The sequence below is a fragment of the Callorhinus ursinus genome, unplaced genomic scaffold, assembly GCF_003265705.2.
Source record: "Callorhinus ursinus isolate GAN/ISIS: 27379988/994484 unplaced genomic scaffold, GSC_fseal_2.0 scaffold29, whole genome shotgun sequence".
Taxonomy (NCBI): Eukaryota; Metazoa; Chordata; class Mammalia; order Carnivora; family Otariidae; genus Callorhinus; species Callorhinus ursinus.
This window is the reverse complement of record NW_027397091.1, coordinates 19,060,761-19,080,196: the sequence shown is the minus strand read 5'-3', so window position 1 is coordinate 19,080,196 and position 19,436 is coordinate 19,060,761. Positions and strand designations below refer to the sequence as shown.

At 40.3% G+C, this 19,436-nt stretch overlaps 1 non-coding gene across 1 annotated transcript; it reads left to right on the top strand.

Moving 5' to 3' along the window:
- Positions 1-6,597: 6,597 nt before the first annotated feature.
- TRNAS-GCU (transfer RNA serine (anticodon GCU)) lies at positions 6,598-6,679 on the top strand. The gene has a single exon. It is a non-coding gene; the product is annotated as a tRNA-Ser (tRNA).
- The last annotated feature ends 12,757 nt before the right edge of the window (positions 6,680-19,436 follow it).

Below are 19,436 nucleotides of genomic sequence, written 5' to 3'. Positions count from 1 at the left end.
AAGAATTTGTGTACTGTCAGTCTAGGATTACTGAATACCCAAAAGTCTATGTTCATTGCTTATTTAGGATAAATATCAAAATAATCTTGTAATGTTGATGATAATCGAAAGAATCATATATTAAATCATCATATACAGATATTTGGGGATTAATTAACCACAATCTAATATGGCACTCCACAGATCTGCTAGAAAAAGAGCTAGATGGGGAGCAATTCAATCATAAGCTAAAACTGGGGAAAGATCTAGAACTTTGTGGGCACCTGAGGAGGAGAGGCACAAAGGGGGAATGGTGTTGTGCAAAGGGTGCCCTGGTGGCTCTTGTTGATGCTATACTACTTCCCCCACACATCACACCATTCATGAGGGCCCGTCCAGGCTGGGCACCATGCTTACCACCTTGTAAGTTGTCTTATTTAATCCTTAACAGCTCTGGGAAGTCCACTGTATTTTTATTTTGTTTTATTTTTTAAAGATTTTATTTTTAAGTAATTGCCTATCAACATGATACACCACATTAATAGAAGAAAGGGTAGGGGCACCTGGGTGGCTCAGTCAGTTAAGCATCTGCCTTCGGCTCAGGTCATGATTTTGGGGTTCTTAGATCAAGCCCCCACGTCAGGCTCCCTGCTCAGCGGGGAGCCTGCTTCTCCCTCTCCCTCTGCCTCTGCCCATGACTCGTGCTCTCTCCCTCTCTTAGATAAATAAATAAAATCTTTAAAAAACATGGTGCTGTGCAGAAATTTCACAACACCCTCCAGAAACTTCAAGACACCCACTCTGGCATGCTCAGGTCCTATTCTTTCTCTCAGGTGATCGGTTTTCTTTTGTCAGAGCAGAGTTTTTCAGGACCTGAGCAATTCCATGTTAGTGAATACTGCTTCTCGAGCTATCTTCAGAGATTGCCAAGTTCTGGGAGTAGAAAATATTACTTATTTTCAAGACTTCGGTGAAAAATCACTTAAAATTGGGCTTTAAACCAGTGGGTTGTGACTCGGGCTTCACATTAGAATCACCAGGATATCTTCTCCTTCTTCTTCTACTTCTTTTTTCATCCTGGGATCTTCAAGGGAAAAAAAATGCCTAGGCAGCATTTGGGAGGAAAAAACCAAACTGGACGTTATAGTATCTTTAAAGCACTCCCCAGCTGATTCTAACGCAGTCGAGCTTGAGAAAGTTGCTGCACACTTTTTGACACTGTCTCACTCTGTTGTTTTATTTTGAGACCTTTCTTTTCCCCACATGGCATGAATTTGCTTGGAAAATATACATATATATTAAGGGCAAGAGAAGTTTCAGAAAATGGAGGAAGGGCGTAAAAGGAGAGGCCCAGTCCTCCTTTTCCACTGGCCATGTAAGGGAAGGTGGGGGGGTTAGTACCAGCTGGAGTCTGCAGCTTTCTCTCTCCTGATGTACTCAGAATAACCATCCTCTTGCCAGACAAGGATGGGGGGATCAGGTACAGATGCCCTATTCACTATACTCCCGGATGGCTCTGCCCTGACTTTTTAGTTTGGCCTTTATTTATGGTCTTAAAATTTTCCATTCCAACCTTTAGTCAACAGATTCTCAAACTTCAACTCTTCTCAGATGAGGATGGTGATGAAGAAGAAAAATACCTACCTGAGCTCTGCAAACATTTTGAGCGAACCCCCACACAGGGCGAGTATAGTCTAGGGTACATAGCTAAGCCCTTTGTCAATCTGAGGCCTCACTCCAACTGCACACTGCTTGGCTGGCGATCAAAATGGCTTCATCTTATTAGGAATCCCCAAGGCTTACAGAGTCAAAACTTGGACGTTTACTGTACACGTTAACAGAACTTATTCCACAGGCTCATAATAAATCTTTATAACCACATATGGCTGAGTTATAAATATCAGCTGGGAAGAACAGTAAAATCACAGCATACAAAAAGGTGTCTGCCCGGCTTGGAAGCACTTTAGACTTTATTCATTTACTTATTTTATCGAACTGCAACATTTTAGATGCTGGGGTGAAGTTAAATCACTGGCGATGTGAAGTGGAGAAACTAATAAAACATGAAAATCACTCCAAAAAAAACAAGGCAACAATTAGTTCACTTAGTACACTCACGGAAGGGGTGGGGAGGGGGCACTGTTCTTAAGACAAAACAAAGAAAATGAAACATAGGGAATTCTCCATGGATTATTTCGTCATGCCAGGCAGGTGGAGGGAAGTTCTTTCTATTTGTTGTGGTTTTGATACCTCCCTCCTGAAATAAATAAAAGGTTGAACTGGGTCTTCATCCACCCTGAAATGTAGGACACATAATAAAGAAAAAAAACATGGATGGGCCCCCAGATGTCTCTCAGATAGCCGAGCATTAGCCAGCCCAGGGCCACCTTTCTGATTTCTGAAGCCCGTGTCCTGGGCAAGGCTGGCGGGCGGCGGAGAGAGGATCCAGTCTCTTTGATGAACTCCCCTGTGTCGGTTTACACAGGAGAGTGAAAAACTGGGCAAAGCAGCCCCAGATTTACCCACACAGTTCCAAACTCAGAAGGCCCATTTCAGTTTTATCCTTCTGAAATGCTGTCACTGCTAAAATCACAGGGACAACTGTGACACTCTCTTCCCAGGGAAATGACACTTGTATTTTGTGTCAAACTCTTTCTCTTCCAGGAACTCCTCCAACACCTTTCAAAAACCACAATGTAAAGCATCAGCTTGACAAAGATACATTTTATGTCAGGCTGCTTTTTGAGACCTAGGAAGAAAAAAAAATTCTCAAACTTAAAAAGACAGAAACTAATCAAACTGGTGATGATTCAGAATCACTGTTTACTTCCTAACATTCTTTTACTAGACAAATAGAAATACTTTGGATACTTTTTATATTTGATTGTTTTCAAGATTACGAAGTGGTTCTAAAGAACTTTCCTTTCACGTCTCAATGTTCACTCTAACACCTACAATGCCGTGCATGGTCGGTGTGTTTGCAGTAGGAATGCGAACATGGACTTTGGGGTGTAGGAAAAGGGATTTAAAACATGGCTTTGGGAACCAAACCCACAGAATTTGGTTACAAAAATTACATTAACCCTCGATTAGGTGCATAGAGGAGATATTCCATATCTATTTTTTGTTGTTGTTTACATTGAAAAATTCATTTATTAATGAAACCAAAATAGGATAAAATTTAAAAGTATTTTTCATGTAGTTTGTGTGAGTCTCCCAAAATTATGTTGCCCATAAGGTGAGCTCAGAACCACCAAAAAAGAAATATAAATATAATATATACTCAATTTAGCATATCTTGGTAGCTGCATAAATATTTACATTATTTTTTAAATCTAGAAGGAAATGCATTCTCAAAAAATGTAAACTACAGAAAATTTTAAAGGGATTAAGGAAAAGATTGCTTTGTTTGCTTTTCTCAAATAAAAAAAAAAGTATTTTCTTTGTACTTTCAGGATATTATAGTATTTTTAAATTGTATTTCACCAGATAGTTAAAAGCTAATGAATATGTATAATGAGCTATGGCATACTATTTTATTATTTTTTTAAGATTTTATTTATTTGACAGAGAGAAATAGAATGCACAAGCAGGGTGAACCACAGGCAGAGGGAGAGGAAAAGCAGGCTCCCCGCTGAGCAGAGAGCCCAATGTGGGGCTCAATCCCAGGACCCTGGGATCATAATCTGAACCGAAGGCAGATGCTTAACTGACTGAGTCACCCAGGTGCCCCTATGGCATACTGTCTTAGCCATACACTAGCCATTAACCAATCATACCAGGGTTGGTTACATGCTAGTCTACTGCCTACTTCTCAATGCTGGAATAGAAGGTTGCAGACAGTATCATTTACATTAGAATTTAATTATCCAAATACTATCCTGTGAGTTCTTTTTTGTCGTGGTGGTTCTGTCACCATGATGTTCCACCAAGAAAATTGTCCCATTTTGTTCATATGGGCCCAGCTTAAATTTCAGGAAACAAAAGAGAGTAGTAAAGAAACAAAATACAACACCATATATTATTTCTAATTATGGCTCATAAGCATTGAAATAAACCATGCATTTAAAAAACATTATGCCTAAACTTTGAGATCGACTCACACGATTGTTAAGTAAATATAAATTATTACAGGACGATTATTAAAGACACCCTCACTGTCTTTGAATCACCTACACTTGTGGGCACTTGCTACATAGCCTACCACTTCTTCAGAGGGCCCTCCGGAGTGGATTAGCTAAGCATCAAGCATTCTCCAGTTTTTCCATGTAAAATTTGCAGAAACCGCAACTATTCTAATGACTCATATTATAAATTGCATAGATGTTGTCGAAATGTCAACACGGTCACTCAATCTTCAAGTTCTATCATTACTTTTTAAATAAACTATTGCACTTTCAATTGGTCAATTTTCTTAGAAATGAAATATCTATTATACACCAGCTCATCACACTTCAGGCCGCTCCCCACCGCTTTTATCCCTGACTTGGAATTTCCTGGACAGGGCTGTTTTAAGAGAGGCTCTAAGATCTGTAATAACATAGGGGAGTTTTTATGTAACATTAGGTGACTTTCTCCATATTATGAGAGATAAGACAAAATTAAACACAAGCCTTTGCTAACAAGATTCTATTTCCTGTATCTTAAAGTTCATGACATTTAGCTTTCTGGAAATCTCTGCTGACAGGTCAGGGCATAAACAATATTGAGAGATTTTAGACAAAGACATTTCCTTCAAAGTCATGGCCAGGTGAATCTTTGATTTCTATGTGAGCTTCAAACAGCAGCTGTCTCAAGACCTTTTGGCAATTCTTTCTCAAATAAAAATCCATTTATTGCCAAAGAAAGCACCTACGTTGGATTGGTGTAAAGTTCTGTTAAAGAAAGACAATGCATGTGTCCTGCAGGAGGAGAAGGTGCACAGAGTTTACACGGGGCAGGGGCTACACCAATCTGCACATTTTGCCATAACCCATGGATTAGTTTTGAGGATTTCACCTTTTTGGGCTCCAGAGAAATAAAACCTAAGGGTACAGTACCAGGCCTGTATGCAGGACCCAGAAATACCTGTTGGCTGACTGAATTAAGGCAAAACTTGGAACATGGTTTCAATCCAAACTCCAAATTAACTGGAGGGCAGTTCTGTGAGTTCAGATATTGGAACAGCTGGTTTTATAGACAATCTGAGACCAGGATTTTGCCTTCAGTGTCAGGTAATTTTGGGGGGTGGGGGTGGGAGGGAGGGCAAGGAATGTTTATATTAAATTCTATTCCTCTCTGAATAAGTACTCCCCCCGCCCCCACCCAGCTGGTTGGAGAGAGACTCCTGAAGGTAGCCCTGGTGTAAAACACATGTGCTAAAATAAGCAGGACTTTCAGTGCCCATTTGTGGAGCTGATTCAATCCCAAACACACTTTTCTTCTCCCTGTCCAAAACCTTCCATGGGGAAGCGGGGGCCAGTGTGAGAAAAACTGAAGGAAGAATGAGAATTAATATGCACATTACAGGACAGAGGAGCCCCGAGGTGGAGGGGTTGTGGGGGATACTTTGGGTACCAAAGATTTGCAGGGGCTCGCTCTTGTTTAGAATTATAGCCCCAGAGTTTACACCAGGGGGCCAGCTCCATAGAAGGCACTTAATAAACATATACTGAGTTGAAATGAATTGATAACAAACAGAGTGAATATTTGTATCGATTGATTAATTCATCTACCCATTCCCTTTAAAATATTTAGTGGATCCTAAAACATAGCTGATGTAGAGAATATACAGGAAAAATGCAGTCCTTGTCCCCCATGGCAATCTCAAGGGGATGGGGGAGTGAGAGAGAAGTGATCAAATATGGCCCATGTCTCTAGGCACCTAGAGCCATTTAGAGACTTCCCGCAGGCAGTGATGTGAGCAGAGCCATGGAAGTCTCCTGAGGGTCTGCAGATACTCTGGAGTTACTGGGGAACAAGATTGCTATGACAAAGCAGAATCCATGCTTGTATTGCTGTCCCTTCCTGGGCTGGAATGGAATCCTGCCCTTCTATACCACCAGCTTCCCTCTCCTCCTCCAAACCCCAAATCAGATGCCAGCTTGAGGTGGCATCCCCTCCAAACACTCAGGTATACAGAGAGATCAGGTCACCTGAAACGTTAACAAAATGATAGTTCTCGGACTTGGTTGCCCACTGTGGCTGTCTGCAAGCTCAAATTCCTGAAATTGTGACTTTATGGGTCTTGGGTGTGGCCTGGACCTGGGGATGTTTCAAAGTCCCCCATAACCCAGGGAAGAATGAGAATATCACACAAAAAGACGTCTATTTTCAGTTGTGCCAAAGTCAATGATTGTTTATTCCTCTCTCCCTTTTATTTTCCCTGCATTTTCCATGGAAAGCAAAAAGGCTTATACCTTCTATCACTTTTGCAGGCATGCTGAACAGATTTACAAAAGGTAAAAGCACGTGGAATACTCTGAGTATTGAGGGGAACATTCTGCCTAAATAATCTGCTGTTCAATCTTTCATCTCCCCAGATCGACTGTCGGGTCTCTATTCTCCCAGGACTGGGGTAATAAACAGCTCTTCTGACTACTCTTTAAATCATATATAAAAGAGAAGACAAGTGCAAGTGACGAGGTGGCCGAGTGGTTAAGGCGATGGACTGCTAATCCATTGTGCTCTGCACGCGTGGGTTCGAATCCCATCCTCGTCGTTCAGTTCTGCCCCCCTGAACTGGCTGCATGAGGTTTTACTGCTTTGTGAGCAGAATATTTCACCACTGGACTTAAGAAAAGGAAAAGAATTCACATGACAAGAAGATCTAAGTGTCACATAAGGAGATCTAAAAATATACATCTGTCTTGGAACTGGTACCCAAATCACTCTAGAGAACAAAATGTTTGTTTTGCCAATTAATGAGGAATCTGAAAGAACAGCTCCTTCCTGGTGGTGTTCAAGAAACACAGAAACCTCAGCGAGACTTCTGACTTGGCTGAACCTGGCCTGGCTGCCTACCATAGCGGTGTATCAGCTGAAGTCAGAGAGACTGGCGCCAACGACACCCCCATGTAGACAAAATAAAACTGATTTCTTCAATGGCAGGTTATGTTTGGAAACATCCTGCCCTGTTTAGGCTGCCAAGTCTGCAGACATGGCTCCGCCGATCGTGGGTATGGGAGGAAGGCCACCTCGTGGAACACAGGTGCTGTCTGGCCTCTGTGCCCGCCTGGGGCCCAAATGAGGTGGCCTTGTAGGTTTGCAGCTGATAGGACGTGCGTTCTACAATCTGGAAGCTCCCAGAACTGGTGCTGAAAGATCCTGTCCTGAGTCATTTCAACTCTGCACCTACTTCCCTTACAGGATCTGGGGCACAATTCCATGACCACCTACTGACTTTGAGGTTTGTCAGCCACACAGCAGGATAAAAAAAGACACACAAGGCATGAATTAGCATGGTGTGAAAAGAAAAGTTGGTAAAAAGAGTCCAGGGTGTGAGGAGGTAGGAAAACATGTTCTGCAGGGAAGGGATGTTGATACACGGAGAGACAAGTGCTGGGCAAATCAACATTCCTCTCTTTTTCTGAACGGTTACTCCTACTTTCACTGCCCCTCACTGTTTACAGAATTCCACAGGCCTGTCTCATTTCACTCTGGTGGCATAAGGCGGGAAGAAGAGAACTTGTAGCTGTCAGCAGCAACAAGTCATATTTTTGAATATGAACATTTCTATAAAAAAATTCAGTAAAGGGCTTCCCATCCCCATGGTGTTCAAATCTGTCTCACCTGCAGATCCAGATGCTGCCAGCAAAGCTGACTTCGCCCTAGTGCAGGAGAAGGGAAAATTCTACTCTGTCCAGAAGGTTTTCCTTGGGTCAAGGTCTTAAAATATCCAGTTCCCACATTCTTCTGCTGATGTCCTTCTGAGCTGTGAAGGTCTCTGCTCTTCCCCACTGGCTTTCTAGCTGCACCACGAATGCAGAATGTGATGCTGGGGAAAGGGGACTTCTCCTCCCCACTCATACTACACCCACCTACACCTGAACCTTTAAATGACACACTTACAAAGGAAAATGGGATGGCTTTTGTATAGTTTAAACTGGAGACGCAAGTATATGAAATGGCTTGTCCAGTCATGCCGTAAAACAACACACAAAAATCTGATTTGCAGGAAGCCGAAAAGCTGAATGATTTTGAGATTTATATTTACATTAGCACATTGTTTATTTTTCTTATTAATAAAATAATACACGTCAGATTTTAAAAAGTATAAAAATTAATAAAAAAGAAATAGAAAGTGGGCTCCTGGCTGGCTCAGTTGGTTAAGCATCTGCCTTCAGCTCAGGTCATGATCTGGATCAAACCCCATATAGGGCTTTCTGTTCAGTGGGGAGGCTGCTTCTCCCTCTGCCTGCTGCTCACCCTGCTTGTGAGCATGCTCTCTGTCAAATAAACAAATAAAATCTTAAAAAAAAAGAAATAGAAAGCTACCAATCATGCTTCCTTTCTGATAATTGCTATGATTTTAAAAAATATATTTACATTTATGTATGGATAGATAAGTAAAATTTATAATCATATTTGATATGCAATTTTGAATCTAGTGTTTTAGTTTTAAATTTCTTCTCCTTTTCCAATTACAAATATAGATTATTTTTATATGCAAAAGTAAAATATTGCAAAAATTAAAAAAAAACATAAAAGTACAACTTTCTACAACAGGTGCTGGCGAGGATATGGAGAATGGGGAACATTTTCGCACTGTTGGTGAAAATGTAAACTGATGCAGCACTTTGGAAAACAGTATAGAAGTTTCTCAAAAATTTAAAAATAGAACTACTCTATAATCCAGCAATTGCACTACTGAGTATTTACCCAAAGAATACAAAAATATTAATTCAAAAGGATATATGTTTATAGCAGTATTATCTATAATAGTCAAATTACGAAAACAGTCCAAGTGTCCATTGACTGATGAATGGATAAAGAAGATGTGGTCTATATATACAATGGGATATTACTCAGCCATAAAAACAGAATGAAATCTTGCTATTTGCAACAACATGGATGAAGCTAAAGAGTATTCTGCTAAGTGAAATAAGTCAGTCAGAGAAAAACAAATACCATATGATTTCACTCGTATGTGAAATTTAGGAAGCAAAACAAATGAGCAGGGGGACAAAAAGAAGAGAGACAAACCAAGAAACAGACTCTGAAAAAATAAACTGATGGTCATTAGAAGGGAGGTGGGTGGGGGATGGGATAAATAGCTGACTGGGATTGAGGAGTGCACCGGTGGTGAACCATGCGTATTGTACGGGGGTGTTGAATTACTAAATTGTACACCTGAAACTAATATTACACTGTGTGTTAACTATACTGGAATTTAAATAAAAATTAAAAAAAGACTTTCTAGTTATTCCCACCCCCTCCAATCACCATCTTTGAAGTTTTAGTGCATAATCTGACGATTATTTTTCTTTTTTCCTGCTGTACATACACTCTTAAACTTTTGTCCTGAGAGCTTGCCATGTCATTACATGTTCTTTGAAGATACTATGCTAAAGGTGACACATGTATCATAGAGATGCACCAGAATTTGTTAATCTTTTCTCCTATTGAATTTGTTTCTCCCGTGGGATTATTTAACACCTTTTACTAAGTCTGTTGCTGGGCAGACCCTCTCATCTTTGGCCTCATTGCTGGTGGCTTCCCTTAGAATAAAGTCTTTGGACAAGAATAAGGAATCACAGGACAAGAACTTTCAATCAGCTTGATACATATTATTAAGCTTATATGGGCACTTTCTACATTCAGTCTGTACATTTGATTATAATTTTAACCAATTTGAGATATTTGGTTAAGATATCTTTGACATACCACCTCACACCCGTCAGAATGGCTAAAATTAACAAGTCAGGGAACGACAGATGTTGGCGGGGATGTGGAGAAAGGGGAACCCTCCTACACTGTTGGTGGGAATGCAAGCTGGTGCAACCCCTCTGGAAAACAGTATGGAGGTTCCTCAAACAGTTGAAATTAGAGCTACCGTTCGATCCAGCAATTGCACTACTGGGTATTTACCACAAAGATACCAATGTAGGGACCCGAAGGGGTACGTGTACCCCAATGTTTATAGCAGCAATGTCCACAATAGCCAAACTGTGGAAAGAGCCAAGATGCCCATCGACAGATGAATGGATAAAGAAGAGGTGGTATATATACACAATGGAATATTATGCAGCCATCAAAAGGAATGAGATCTTGCCATTTGAAACGACGTGGATGGAACTGGAGGGTGTTATGCTGAGTGAAATAAGTCAATCAGAGAAAGACATGTATCACATGACCTCACTGATATGAGGAATTCTTAATCTCAGGAAACAAACTGAGTGTTACTGGTAGGGTTGGGGGTGGGAGGGATGGGATGGCTGGGTGATAGACATTGGGGAGGGTATGTGCTACGGTGAGCGCTGTGAATTGTGCAAGACTGTTGAATCACAGATCTGTACTTCTGAAACAAATAACGCAACATATTTTAAGAAAAAAGGAAAAGAAGAAGATAACAGGAGAGGAAGAAAAGGGGAGTATGTCAGAGGGGGAGACGAACCATGAGAGATGATGGACTCTGAAAAACAAACTGAGGTTCTTATAGGGGAGGGGGGGAGGGGGACGGGTTATCCTGGTGATGGGTATTGAGGAGGGCACGTTCTGCATGGAGCACTGGGTGTTATGAACAAACAATGAATCATGGAACACTGCATCAAAAACTAATGATGTATTATATGGTGATTAACATAACAATAAAAAAATAAAAAAAAAGATATCTTTGACATGTTGAGTCATTAAATCTGTTTTTTTAAAGATTTTATTTATTTATTTATTTATTTGACAGACAGAGACACAGCAAGAGAACAAACACAAGCAGGGGGAGAGGCAGAGGGAGAAGCAGACTCCCCGCCGAGCAGGGAGCCCAGTGCGGGGCTCGATCCCAGGACCCTGGGATCTGAACCGAAGGCAGACGCTTAACGACGGAGCCACCCAGGCGCCCCTCAGTCATTAAATCTTCTTATTAATTTTCCCTTCAGATTTCTTTCATAGAAAGCATTTCTCCAACATGAGAGCCCCTAGACTTCCACATATTTTTTTCTGTATTGTAAATTCTTTTGTACGTGTTTTCATTTTTTTTCCATTTTGCTCCTTAATCTGGTTAGACTTTGTTTTAGTAGGTCACATAATGTGAGGATGTTTTGTTTTCTTTTTCTAAAATAAGCAAGTAATTGCTCAGCACCTCTTTAAAAATATTTTTTGCTTGGAGGGGTTCTTCTAACAATTAATCCAGGCTACCTGTTTCTGGTCCATTGACCCTTCGTTGATTAGGCACTGATGCTACCTGGCTTGACTTTTTGTAGCTCAAAGCATGGCAACTTAGTAGGTGGGTACTGAATTAGATGGTGCTGTGCAAAAACCTGTCATTAATTGTGTGACTTTGTGAAGTGGTACACAAACTCCCTGGTCCCTGCTGAAAGGGAGTACTTATGGTCCCTCCGCATAAGGTCGTTGGAGGAAGGGAAATGTGGCAGTTCAGGAAAGTCATGGCACGGTATTTGCCACAGATGGGTTACAAATTGTAGCTACTGTTATGTGTTGCATTTTGTATCTGCGAAGAGGAGCCACTCCCAGTGTTCTTTTCTTTTTTTAAGTTCTGGCTATTTTGGCCTCCTTATCTTTTCAGAAAAAATTCTCTAACATTTTCAAAAGAAATTCCATCAAGATTTTGATGAAAGTTACTCAACTGATACATTCATTTGGGAAAAACTGACATTGTGCCATAATCACTTATCCTCTGTCTCACATGATATGTCTTCCAATTCCTAAGATTTTATGATCTTCAGGCAAATTTTGTAGTGTTTATGTTTTATTTTTGCACAATTTCTCTTAAAGTCATTCTTTTGTTTTGGGTTTTTTTTTTTTTTTTGCTCATGTGATTCATATATTTTCTTATCTTTTTTTGAATAAATGATTGCTTATATTTGGAAAGCTATTTAGTTTTGGTGTATTTGCTTTGTATCTAGCAACAATACCTTCTTTTGGTATTCTAAGATTGTAACTGATTTTTCAGGCTTTCTAAAAATTTCAGTTATATCGTCTGCAAATAATAACTATGCCATCCCTTCTCTTCAGTTAACGCCTCTCCTCTGTTATGTATCTTGGAGAATCATCTACAACACCCAGAACAACACTGGAAACAGTAGTGTTGGAAGTCATCCTGCAGAGCAGAGTAGCCCTTTCTTTACTTTCTGTCTCTGCCTCTGTGCTGAGCAATCTTGCATCCACTCTTCCCTGTGCCTCAGTTCCTACACTGATTTAAGGTAAATATTAACAGCATCAATCCTTCCTGTCATTCATTACTACATCTGCCTATACTCGCTCTCCTTCCTTCTCTCTTTACCCATTGACATTTTCCTTCCACCTGGACTCCTTCCCTCTTTTTTTACAACTAGTCCCTCAGATGGCCATTATTTCTCAGACCAGAATTTTACCGTCTCTCTGAAACTGCTCATTTTTTCCTCTCTCACCAGAGGACAGGTGTTGCCTGTCCACACTGTTGGGCTGGGAGCCTCCTCTTGAGATTCAGTTCCAGGCTGGGGGTTGAAAGAAAGAACTGAAATCCCTTTGTGGTTTGATGAATTCAGAATTGTGGCATCTTCAAAGATCTTCAATTCAGGAAATTCTGGAAAGACATGGTCTGGCTTTGGATTCAGTGATTTGAGGGAACTTCAAATATAAGCTGTGATGAATTAGCAGGGGATTTTCAGTTATAATGTTGCCACATATTAATATTCTAGATTCCTGACCACAGACTATGATCACTGTATTATTTACAAATGTTTGCCCTTTCTAATAATATCTCTCCAAAAAGAAGATAAATCATAATTTGAGCTTTTTGGTCTTCGTCTGTGGCCACATACAGCCATCCTTATGGTTCATCTTTGAGATTCTCATCTCATGAGAAACAAGAGTTATGTAATAATCAGCTGCGAGATTAATTCAACCCTGATCTCTTTTTGCTTCAATTTAGCAATTCCTCAATGGTGTATCAGTCCATCAATCAAGAATATGAGGAAGAGAGATGACAGCAAATTGGATGAAGCTGAGAGATGGATATAAAAATATCTTTATGGCCAAGTTCTATGTTTCAGTCTACAAGTGTATTCTTCAATAAAAAGACTCAAAAGTTGCAATAATTCCTCCTGATGACTTGCTTTAAAGTGGGTGGGGGGAGGGCTGGTGAGTGGCAGGTGTTGAGGCTGGGAGGCAGAAGGACCTGGACACGGTTCCCTTGGGGCCAAGCAAATTCCAAAGGCAGCCTGAAGTGATGGTTAAGAAGTGATAGGAGCTGGGGCACCTGGGTGTCTCAGTTGGTTAAACAATTGCCTTCCACTCAGGTCATGATCCTGGGGTCCTCGGATCGAGCCCTGCATCGGGCTCCTTGCTCCTTGGGGAGCCTGCTTCTCCCTCTCCCTCTGCCTGCTGCTCCCCCTGCTTGTGCTCTCTCTCTCTCTCTGTCAAATAAATAAATAAAATTAAAAAAAAAAAAGAAGTCATAGGAGCTACTCCCTGGCTCCCACCACTTACTGGTTGTGTGTCCCCAGGCAATTTGCTTTTCTTCTCCTTGCCCTAGTTTCCACATTTGTAAAATGGGACTAATAATAGGATGCATAATGTTATTACAAGATTTCAATGAGTTACTATTATAAAATGCTGAGGACAATGCCTGACTTAGGGTGTTATGTAAGTGTTTAAAATTTCCAGTGAGGCTGTTGGAGGCTGTAGGGAGTTAGTGGGCTGGGCTGAGCCACAACACAGTCCATTTTGTGGAGGTAATGGTAAGGGTGCAACTAGACAGTTACAGCAGCTGCCAGGCCAGGCACACAGTTCTGTGAGGCGATGTCAGATACAGCTTTACACATGGGGAAAGGGGTTTTAAGAGCTGAGGAGACCTGTCCAAGGCCCAGATGAACAAGCGGTCAGGTGAAGGCATGATACAGGGCATGGTGACAGAATTCAGTGTGGCCAGAAGGATGCTGAATGCCGCCCCATAGTGTCCCAGCAGGGCTGGGAGGTCTGCTTCCAACACAAACAGAAATGATCCTGCTGCCGGTAACACTACTATTTCACAGCAAGAAGAAATGAGCAAACAGAAGGTAGGAAAGAGATGAGAGGAGAAATACCACAGGAAAACACTTCTCTTGACTGTGTTCTCTGATTATAGGAGTCCAAAAGAAATACCTGTGGAAGCGGAGAATTCCACTAAATATAGAAGTACATGATTCGTATGGAATGAGTTCCATGAAAAATAAATCTCCCTTCACTGACTAAAAATGTATTATATTTATTCAACAATCATTTCAACAATGAAGTAAAATATGACCCATTACAATACTTATTTCCATTTTTTTACAGTTTTTGAGATGACAAATCCATCATAACTAAGCTATGAATCCAAATTTTGCTAACTTGACAACAATCAAAACACTGAACAACCCAATTTAAAAATGGTTCAAGTTGCTGAATAGACCCTTCTACAAAGAAGATATTCAAATCACCAATTAACACTTAAAATGGATGCTCAGTACCACTAATCATAAGGGAAATGCAAATCAAAAGTGCAGTTTGATACCACTTCACAGATATTAGGATGGCTATTACAAAAGAAAACAAAAACAAAAATCAAAAGGGCAAGTGATGGCAAGAATATGGAGAAATTGGAGCTGTGGTGCACACTGGTGGGAATGTAAAATGATGCAGCTGCTGTGGAAAAGAGTATGGTGGGTCCTAAAAAAATTAAATGTAGATTTACCATATGATCCAGCAATTCCACTTCTTGGTATACACCCCAAAGAATTGAAAGCAGAGACTTTAAGAGGTATTTGTATACCGATGTTTCTAAAAACATAACTCACAACTGTCAAAAGGTAGAAGCAATCAGAGTGTCCATTGACTGATAAATGGATGAACAAAATGTGGTATTGCATACAATGGATAATTCAGCTTTTTTTTTTAAAGGAAATTTTGATATATGCTCTGACATGGATGGACTTTGAAAATGTTATGCTAAGTGAAATAAGCCAGACACAAAAGGACAAATATTGTATGATATTTGTACAATTTATTTGAAGTACCTAGAATAGTCAATTCATGGAAACAGAAGTGGAATGCTGATTTTCGGGGGCTGGGGGAATGGGGCTAGGAGAGTTATTATTTAATGGATATACAGATTTAGTTTGGGACGATGAAAAATTTCTGCAGATGGATGGTGGTGATGATACAGGGCATTGTGAATGCACTTAATGCCACTTAACTGTACCCAAAAAACAGTCAAAATGGTCCATTTTATATTATGTATATTTTATCACACACAAAAATTATCTGTACTATGACACATCCCAGCTGCCACCTGCTTAACTGACCATCTTATAAACGTTCCCTTCTCTTCTTGTAGACATTGATATTATGAATTTTCCTCCCAGCAGGAAGAGTTGTAAGGAGACAGCAATTGCAGATACTGAGAAATGTGTTAACAAATCAGCTCTAATAACAGTTGAAGCTACCCTCATATTGCTACTCATTAGCTTAAATACTTTGGTTGATTAGTGTGTCTGCCTTCAGAACTATTTGTAAACTTCAGAATGTTATACATAAAATTCATTAAAATTCCCAATGCCCTTTTTTTATTATGTTCATCACCATACATTACATCATTAGTTTTTGATGTAGTGTTCCATGATTCATCGTTTGTGCCTAACACCCAGTGCTCTACGCAGAACGTGCCCTCTTTAATACCCATCACCAGGCTAACCCATCCCCCCAACTTCCTCCCCTCTAGAACCCTCAGTTTGTTTTTCAGAGCCCATCATCTCTCATGGTTCAACTCCCCCTCAGATTTACTCCCCTTCATTCTTCCCCTCCTGCTATCTTCTTCTTTTTCTTTTTTCTTAACATATGTTGCATTATTTGTTTCAGAAGTAGAGATCTGTGATTCAACAGTCTTGCACAATTCACAGAGCTCACCATAGCACATACCTTACCCAGTGTCTATCACCCAGCCACCCAATCCCTCCCACCCCCCACCACTCCAGCAACCATCAGTTTGTTTCCTGAGATTAAGAATTCCTCATATCAGGGCGGTCATATGATACATGTCTTTCTCTGATTGACTTATTTCACTCAGCATAACACCCTCCAGTTCCATCCACGTCGTTGCAAATGGCAAGATCTCATTCTTTTGATGGCTGCATAATATTCCATTCTGTATATATACCACTATTCTTTATCCATTCATCTGTCGATGGACATCTTGGCTCTTTCCACAGTTTGGCTATTGTGGACATTGCTGCTATAAACATTGGGGTGCTCGTACCCCTCCGGGTTCCTACATTTGTATCTTTGTGGTAAATAACCAGTAGTGCAATTGCTGGATCGTACAGTAGCTCTATTTTCAACTGTGTGAGGAACATCTATACTGTTTTCCAAAGTGGTTGAACCAACTTGCATTCCCACCAACAGTGTAGGAGAGTTCCCCTTTCTCTGCATCCCCACCAACATCTGTCGTTTCCTGACTTGTTAATTTTAGCCATTCTGAATGGTGTGAGGTGGTATCTCATTGAGGTTTTGATTTGGATTTCCCTGATGCCGAGCGATGTTGAGCACTTTTTCAGGTGTCTGTTGACCATTTGGATGTCTTCTTTGAAAAATGTCTGTTCATGTCTTCTGCCCATTTCTTGATTGGATTATTGGTTCTTTGGGTGTTGAGTTTGATACGTTCTTTATAGATTTTGGATACTAGCCCTTTATCTGATATGTCATTTGCAAATATTTTCTCCCATTCTGTCGGTTGTCTTTTGGTTTTGTGGACTGTTTCTTTTGCTGTGCAAAAGCTTTTTATCTTGATGAAATCCCAAGAGTTCATTTTTGCCCTGGTTTCCCTTGTCTTTGGCGATGTTTCTAGGAAGAAATGCTGTGGCTGGGGTCGAAGAGGTTGCTACCTGTGTTCTCCTTTAGTATTGTGATGGACTCCTGTCTCACGTTTAGGTCTTTCAACCATTTGGAGTCTATTTTTGTGTGTGGTGCAAGGAAATGATCCAGTTTCATTCTTCTGCATGTGGCTGTCAAAATTTCCCAACACCATTTGTTGAAGAGACTGTGATTTTTCCATTGGACATTCTTTCCTGCTTTGTCAAAGATTAGTTGACCCTAGAGTTGAGGGTCCATTTCTGGGCTCTCGATTCTGTTCCATTGATGTATGCATCTGTTTTTGTGCCAGTACCATACTGTCTTGATGATGACAGCTTTGTAATAGAGCTGGAAGTCCGGAATTGTGATGCTGCCAGCTTTGCTTTCCTTTTTCAATATTCCTCTGGCTATTCGGGGTCTCTTCTGGTTCCATACAAATTTTACGATGATTTGTTCCATTTCTTTGAAAAAAGGGGATGGTATTTTGATGGGGATTGCACTGAATGTGTAGATTGCTCTAGGTATCCTTGACATCTTCACAATGTTTCTTCTTCCAATCCATGAGCATGGACCGTTTTTCCATTTCTTTGTGTCTTCTTCAATTTCTTCCATAAGTAATTTATAGTTTTCTGAGTACAGATCCTTTGCCTCTTTGGTTAAATTTATTCCTAGATATCTTATGGTTTTGGGTGCAATTGTAAATGGGATCGACTCCTTGATTTGTCTCTCTTCTGTCTTGTTGTTGGTGTATAGGAATACCACTGATTTCTGTGCATTGATTTTCTATCCTGCTACTTTACTGAATTCCTGTATGAGTTCTAGCAGTTTTGGGTGGAGTCTTTTGGGTTTTCCACATACAGTATCCTATCATCTGCAAAGAGTGAGAGTTTGACTTCCTCTTTGCCGACTTGGATGCCTTTGATTTGTTTTGTTGTCTGATTGCTGTGGCTAGGACTTCTAATACTATGTTGAATAGCAGTGGTGAGAGTGGATATCCCTGTCGCGTTCCTGACCTTAGGGGAAAAGCTCTCAGCTTTTCCCCATTGAGAATGATATTCGCTGTAGGTTTTTCATAGATGGATTTTATGATATTGAGGTATGTACCCTCTATCCCTATACTCTGAAGTGTTTTGATCAGGAAAGGATGCTGTACTTTGTCAAATGCTTTTTCTGCATCTATTGAGAGGATCATATGATTCTTGTTCTTTCTTTTGTTAATGTATTGTATCATGTTGATTGATTTGCGGATGTTGAACCAACCTTGAAGCCCAGGGATAAATCCCACTTGGTCATGGTGAATAATCCTTTTAATGTACTGTTGGATCCTATTGGCTAGTATTTTGGTGAGAATTTTTGCACCATGTTCATCAAGGATATTGGTCTGTAATTCTCCTTTCTGATGGGCTCTTTATCTGGTTTTGGGATCAAGGTGATGGTGGCCTCATAAAATGAATTTGGAAGTTTTCCTTCCATTTCTATTTCTTGGAACACTTTCAGGAGAAGAGGTATTAATTCTTCTTTATGTCTGATAGAATTCCCCTGGGAAGTCATCTGGCCCTGGGCTTTTGTTTCTTGGGAGATTTTTGATGACTGCTTCAATTTCCTTAGTGGTTATAGGTCTGTTCAGGTTTTCTAATTCTTCTTGGTTCAATTTTGGTAGTTGATACATCCTTAGGAATGCACCCATTTCTTCCAGGTTATCTAATTTGCTGGCATAGTGTTGCTCATAGTATGTTCTTTAATTGTTTGTATTTCTTTGGTGTTGGTTGTGATAGCTCCTCTTTCACTCATGATTTTGTTGATTTGGGTGTTTTCACTTTTCGTTTTGATAAGTCTGGCCAGGAGTTTATCGATCTTGTTCATTCCCTCAAAGAACCAGCTCTAGTTTCGTTGATCTGTTCTACTGTTCTTTTGGTTTCTATTTCATTGATTTCTGCTCTGATCTTGATTATTTCTAGTCTCCTGCTGGGTTTAGGCTTTATTTGCTGTTCTTTCTCCAGCTCCTTTAGGTGTAGGGTTAGGTTGTGTATTTGAGACCTTTCTTGTTTCTTGAGAAAGGCTTGTATTGCTATATGCTTTCCTCTCAGGACTGCCTTTGCTGTACCCCAAAGATTTTGAACAGTTGTGTTTTCATTTTCATTGGTTTCCAAGAATTTTTTTAATTCTTCTTTAATTTCCTGGTTGACCCAGTCATTCTTTAGTAGGATGCTCTTTAGCCTCCATGTATGTGAGTTCTTTCTGACTTTCCTTTTGTGATTGAGTTCTAGTTTCAAAGCATTGTGGTCTGAAATAATGCAGGGAATAATCCCAATCTTTGGTACTGGTTGAGACCTGATTTGTTACCTAGGTTGTGATCAATTCTGGATAATGTTCCATGGGCACTAGAGAGAATGTGTATTCGGTTGCTTTGGGTTGGAATGTTGTGAATATGTCTGTGAAGTCCATTTGGTCCAGTG